The sequence below is a fragment of the Sitophilus oryzae genome, unplaced genomic scaffold (genome assembly GCF_002938485.1).
Source record: "Sitophilus oryzae breed Bouriz unplaced genomic scaffold, Soryzae_2.0 scaffold_115_pilon_pilon, whole genome shotgun sequence".
NCBI lineage: Eukaryota > Metazoa > Arthropoda > Insecta > Coleoptera > Curculionidae > Sitophilus > Sitophilus oryzae.
In genome coordinates, this window is record NW_022145793.1 from 331,685 (window position 1) to 337,825 (window position 6,141).

General features: G+C 38.1%; 1 long non-coding RNA gene across 1 annotated transcript; it reads left to right on the plus strand.

Moving 5' to 3' along the window:
- Positions 1–561: 561 nt before the first annotated feature.
- LOC115887266 lies at positions 562–5,702 on the plus strand. The gene is made up of 3 exons (XR_004051042.1): positions 562–624; positions 5,325–5,525; positions 5,609–5,702. It is a non-coding gene; the product is annotated as an uncharacterized LOC115887266 (long non-coding RNA).
- Positions 5,703–6,141: the final 439 nt, after the last annotated feature.

A 6,141-nucleotide genomic window follows, 5' to 3' on the forward strand; every position in this document is an offset into this window, starting at 1 on the left:
CAAGTTAAGGAAATGTATTGTATATGATATGGGCAGAATACATTTTAAAGTTTAATTAAAATGATTGTAAAAATTTGCCTAACATATTTAAAAATGTGGATACTGTGGTAGAATTAATCCATTATCACAAGTAATTTAGAAGTCTGATGTTCAAGTAACCATTTCCATAAATTGTGAATAAAAGATAAAGATATTTTTTATATAAAAATAATTGAAATAAAGTACAATTCATTTAAGTTCTTTAAAATATACTGCCATTTCATAATAATAATAATAATTTTCACACATTTATTTTATCCTGAATTTCCAAATCTTGTTTTCTTTCATCGGGATGTTTTCTCTTTATTGGAACATGCACAGTCATATAAGATGGTTGATTTGGAAAAATTGTAGGCACAGCATCTTCTGTAGGTTTTGGACGTGACTTAGTTACAGTTAATATTGTTGGGAAAGAATGTAGACGGATCCTGGGTACTTTTATAATGGACCGCGTAAGTGATGACGTCACGGCAGCCATTTTTGTTCGATTTAGTTCCAAACAAAACAAAGTGCTGTCACTGCCAATTACTATAACAAACTTAAATTTTTTTGTATTTCTCTCAAAAATTAGAGGAGATCAAGCAGGTAATTATTAGTATTTTGTAGATAAAACTAGCACTGAGGTGTGGCAGCTGGCATCTCAGAACTGTGCACAGGCATGTGTTATGGAAACTAAACGGCTGTGCAACGGGCATCAAACGGCGCGATGGGAACCATTGGAACGGAGTTTGAACAGCGGTGCAGAAAGCCCTGGAAAACTACTGCACTATGATTCCAAGAATGACAACCATGGCAGAAGTACAACAGATGATGGCCCCTAGTCCGTGGCAGGCTTTCAATAGCCAAGGGGTGCTAAGAATACCCACGAAGAAAAATGCTAGGACCCACCCGAAAGTGGACACATCTCCAGGTCTTAAACTGGGAACCTGGAATGTAAGAAGCCTGTATGTGGCTGGTAAGCTGGATAATTTAACACAAGAAATGGAACGCTGTAAGGTAGATATAATGGGCCTTAGCGAAATCAGATGGCCGAACAGCGGCCAATGTACAACCGAAAAAGCAACACTATACTACTCCGGAAACAATCAACCTAACCGCTTTAATGGGGTTGGATTCATAGTCAATAAAAACGTGAACAACAAGGTAAAGAATTTTGTGGCATATTCGGATAGGTCAGCACTCCTGCAGCTCAAGGCTGATCCAGTAGATCTTAACATCATACAGATTTACGCTCCAACGACAGACAGGCCAGAAAACGAAGTAAAACAACTATATATAAGGGAAATAAAAGAACTACCGAAACTGGTGGAAGTAGCGGAGATCCTGGTGGGAGTTATAAGGACTTTAACGCCAAAGTCGGTCAAGGCCGCGTGACAGACGTGGTCGGGGAGTATGGCTTAGGAGAACGCAACGAAAGAGGTAATAATGCTGTTCAGTTTTGCCATAAGAAGAAAACTGATCATCGCAAACACATGGTTTAAACTTCCCCCAAGAAGGCTATACACCTGGCAGTCACCGCAACACACACCAGATTATGTCGTCAGGAACCAAATAGACCTTCTATTAATCAGCCAAAGATATAGAAATGGATTAAGTGGAGTAAAAACATATCCAGGGACCGATATTGGATCGGACCACAACCCGGTAATAGGAACACTAAAAGTAAGACTAAAGAAATTAAGACGGGCGCCGAGAAAGAAAGTCGACATGAACAAATTAAAGCTGAGATAAGAGCGGAAGCAAAGGAGGAAATAAATAGGGAAATTGCCAAAATCAGGACCCTGCCTCAACCACCGGATGATGTCGGAAAAACATGGGACCGTTTGAAGAACGCAATAGTAACCACTACAAATAACATAGTTGGACCACCTACATACAAAAGGAGGATTTTAAGATGACGAGATTTTGTCGCTGATGACTGAGCGCGGTCTGTGTAAGAATAGGGATCAAACCAAGTACAAAGAAATTGATAAACAAATCAGAAGGGAAATACGCAGAGCTAAGGAGCAGTGGATGGAAGATAAGTGCACTGAGATCGAGACAATGAAAGAAAAGCATGACCACTTCAATATACACAAGCTCGTAAAAGAAACAACAGGACGTACAAAACATTACAAGTCAAATAGTATAAAAGATGACAGTAACGAACTCATAACTGACATTAGCAGCCTACTGAACCACTGGAAAGAATACACCGAACAACTATTCCGCGAAAATGAACAGAGAATCTTTAGGGATAATTGCCCGAGGCTGGTTTTGTAGCTCCCGTATTTTCTAGGTGTGTCGTCCGGACGGCATCCTGCATCAGTGACGCTGGACGGGATCTCGCCGAAATTCCGAGGTTGTCCTGACCGGGCGGTGTGTGTGCGGGGTGCGCTTATAGTAACGACGTACAAGTCGCCGAGACATCGCTAACGTCTACATCACTCGCGGGACGCTGTTAATTTCGCGATCGATCCAGGGCTCGCGTTTATGTCCCACAGGACGCTGTTAACTTCGCGATCGATCCAGGGCTTGCGTTAGTATATCCCACAGGACGCTGTTAACTTCGCGATCGATCCAGGGCTTGCGTTATTATATTCCACAGGACGCTGTTAACTTCGCGATCGATCCAGGGCTCGCGTTAGTATATCCCACAGGACGCTGTTAATTCCGCGATTGATCCAGGACTCGCGTTTGTGTATCACGGGTACGAGGTCCGTGTTTCATTGTCAAAACGGACGCCGTTCCGAGAAATATTTAGCTGTGACCATCGGGACACCTGTAACGACGTCGCCGCCGTTTAGAGAGTCGTGTCGTAGAGTGTGTTGCTTAGGTACTTACGGGTCTGTGTTCATTAGGACGCCGCTAAATTCGACGCCAATCAGGAACTCGCGTCGTTTTATTTAATAGAACGTAATTTCGGGAACGCGTTTTGAATTGACGGGGTAGAATCAGTCAGAGAGTTACGTATCAGGAATAATCGATCAAAACTCTAGAGGTACACAGTTGTTATTGTAAATTTTACTTTACGGGTCTTTAAATATACATTTTATTTCACTATTGTTACGATTCGAGGACGTGAACCTTCCTGGATTATTTTTGTACATAATTAATTACTTAAATAAAAACCTAGTGTTACGTTATAGTTAATTGTGTGTTTTATTTTCTTTTCATCTCATCACTCCCTGGTATCTCCACTGTATAAAAGCTACCCGTACTGGCACTAGTGGTCTCTCAAACACTTTAAACGTTGGGGGTGGCGCCCGAGGAACCGAACCGTGACAAGGCAACTCGGCGTCCGTGACATCTCTCAAAAACGGGGGACCGTCACAGATTGTTTGTTAAGATCGCTTATACCAGGTTCTCTCTTTTAATCAAAACAACCATTAGAAAAATATACATTTATTAAATAAAAGTATACAGTGTGGATAAAAATATCAGGAGAACCATTTCAGGAAATGCCAAGACTTGCAAGGGTATGCTGAAAGGAGTACTTACATGAACATCTTCAACGTCTTCACTGTCTTGTGACTAACCATTTGACTAACTACCGATTAACTGGCTACTAATTAACTGACTGACACTCTAAGAAATTTCTCAGGACTTAGACCGAAAAAAATCAAAGATTTTCCTCGATTTAGGTAAGAACAATCATTGGATTATCACAAAACACTGTCTCCTCAACGAATACCTCAATAGATTGAAGCTACGAAACAACGGTGAATGCAAGGTGCAATTCACACTGAACGGACGTGGGCGAGGACGTGGCAAGGACGGGACACGGACGCGGCGGAGATGTGACGTGTGCCAATTCACACAGAAGGGGCCGGGTAGTGACGAAAAATTTTGGTAAGTTAGGAACGGAGAGATGAAATAGTTCCTAGAGTCCTAGTTTTGGCTACAACTGTTATTACCAACTAGATTAGAACATGGATTTTTCAAGATGTGATGAAGATGATATATTGGATTTGGTGTAATTGGCTACTGTATATAAAAACAGACAATTTTGGGTTCATCCACTCTGGCTAAAGGATGGGGAAACGGGTGGAACATTCAACGTTATGCTTCAATTTCCTCACAAAACTGAATATTAAATTCAATATAATATTGCATTTTTTACTACGCTACAAGTGTCGTTCAACGGACGTGTCTGTTCCTATACGCCACGAGCGACTGGACGGAGACGTGGCAAGGGCGGACGTCGCCTCTGTGTGCATTGGACCATTGAATTACATAGAAGAGACGTAGAAGCGACATAAGTCTGTGCCACGACCACGCCTGACGTCCGTTCAGTGTGCATTGTGCCCAATAATCCCAATAATATGTAATGGCAGAAAATAGCTTTTAAAAATAGGCAAAAAAGATTTTTTTCCTGGCTTGCCTTATGACGGCATGCCAGTCTTGAGGTAGAAAGATATAAAGGTAGAATTTCTTTTCCTTTTCTATAATTCCGAAATCTTGGTCCCATGGTAAATAAGAATGTCCACTTACTAGGAATTTGTGATCTATTTCCTCCACAGTGAAATCTGGAGATGAGGTAATATAATTGTGCTTCTCGAAACTATGTATTCTCAAAAATCAAATGCAAAATCTAGATTACTGCTGCCATCTAGTAACGAGTAGAACAAGGTCGCTTGATCCACTTTGCAGTTGATAAATAACAACCCGATGGTGAATATTATACAATAAAACAAATTTTGAATTTTTGTGGGTTAGTCCGTTATTGCACACATAACCAGATATAATTACATACAAGATATTATTTTTAAATCTTTTTATATTATTTAGAACGTTTAAAATTGTTAAAAACATTATTTGTGGCGCTTGAAAAAAAAATTGCATGTTGCCTTGGCTGTAAGTGTCATTTTTATTGCTTATAAAATATATACTATTTTAAACAATTTCAAACGTTCGATATAATATAAATAATAATATAAATGCCTTTATTGTCAAAAAATTTTTCAATTTGTAGACAAAGGTAAACTAACAAACAAAGTAAAAAAACAAGGTACACAAACAAACAAACAAAAGATAATACAAAACATTATACAAATAATATTGTCAGTCTTATTGTTAAAATAAACATTTATAAATGTTTATAATGTCAAACACTAAGAAAGAAAGAAAGAGATATAATAAGTGATAAACTTTCTGCAAAGTAAAATTAGCCTATTACTTTATTCAGATGGATTAAAATCGTTTTTTAAATAAAGTTAAGTTAGAATGCTTAGTTTTCGTTTTCATGATAGTAGGTATTTGTTTGGTTTGGTTACTGTTTTTGCTAAATATTCATTTTATTTTAGATAAACCATGGCTTCTGTTAAACATGTTCTGAAATTCAGTACAGTTGTGAACTACTTTTCTGGAGCTGACAATACGAAACTTATTTCCACAGTAGAAAATGCAGTGGAATCAAACTAAATGAAAAAATTATATTCAGTTATAACGCAGGAAAATCGGTAAAAATCTTTTGACTCCTCAGAAGGTGGATCAATATGTAAAAGGTAGTAGTTATTTTCTAGTCTTTCATTGGAAGTTAATTATGGAATAAATAAATATACATTAGGTAAAATCAATCAAATTTCAGATTAAAAACAGAGAACCTAGTATCTCTTGGCTACATATTCAACTCATTAGATCATCTATAACCATGTGTGAAGAGGATTCATCTAATAAAAGTGTTCAAAAAGTAGCAATGTAACGTAACAATCAGCCTTAACAGGTGGACAGTATGTTTTCCATGACCAATATTTTTTTTTGCTATATTGGAGTTTTCTCCTTAGGCATATAGAAGATATACTCTGTTTTTTTTCTCAGGTAAGATTTCGACAGACGATGACAGAAGAAAAGCAGATGACGTCCCATACCAATCTATTTATTTTACTAAAAAGTTTTTTTTTTATTATTTAATTATGTATTGATTTGTATATAAGTCCGTCATGCGTCGTGTCTTGTTGTTTTTAACCAGTTTTATTGGTTTATTTAAAGCTGACAGATCGTATTTCAATTTTATTGGTTTGACGGAACGATGAACGACAAACGGACGCCGATGCGTATGAACTCGCCTTTAGATTTTTTGTCATTTTGACGCTTGTCAAAGACTTGCCAAATTATATGCTA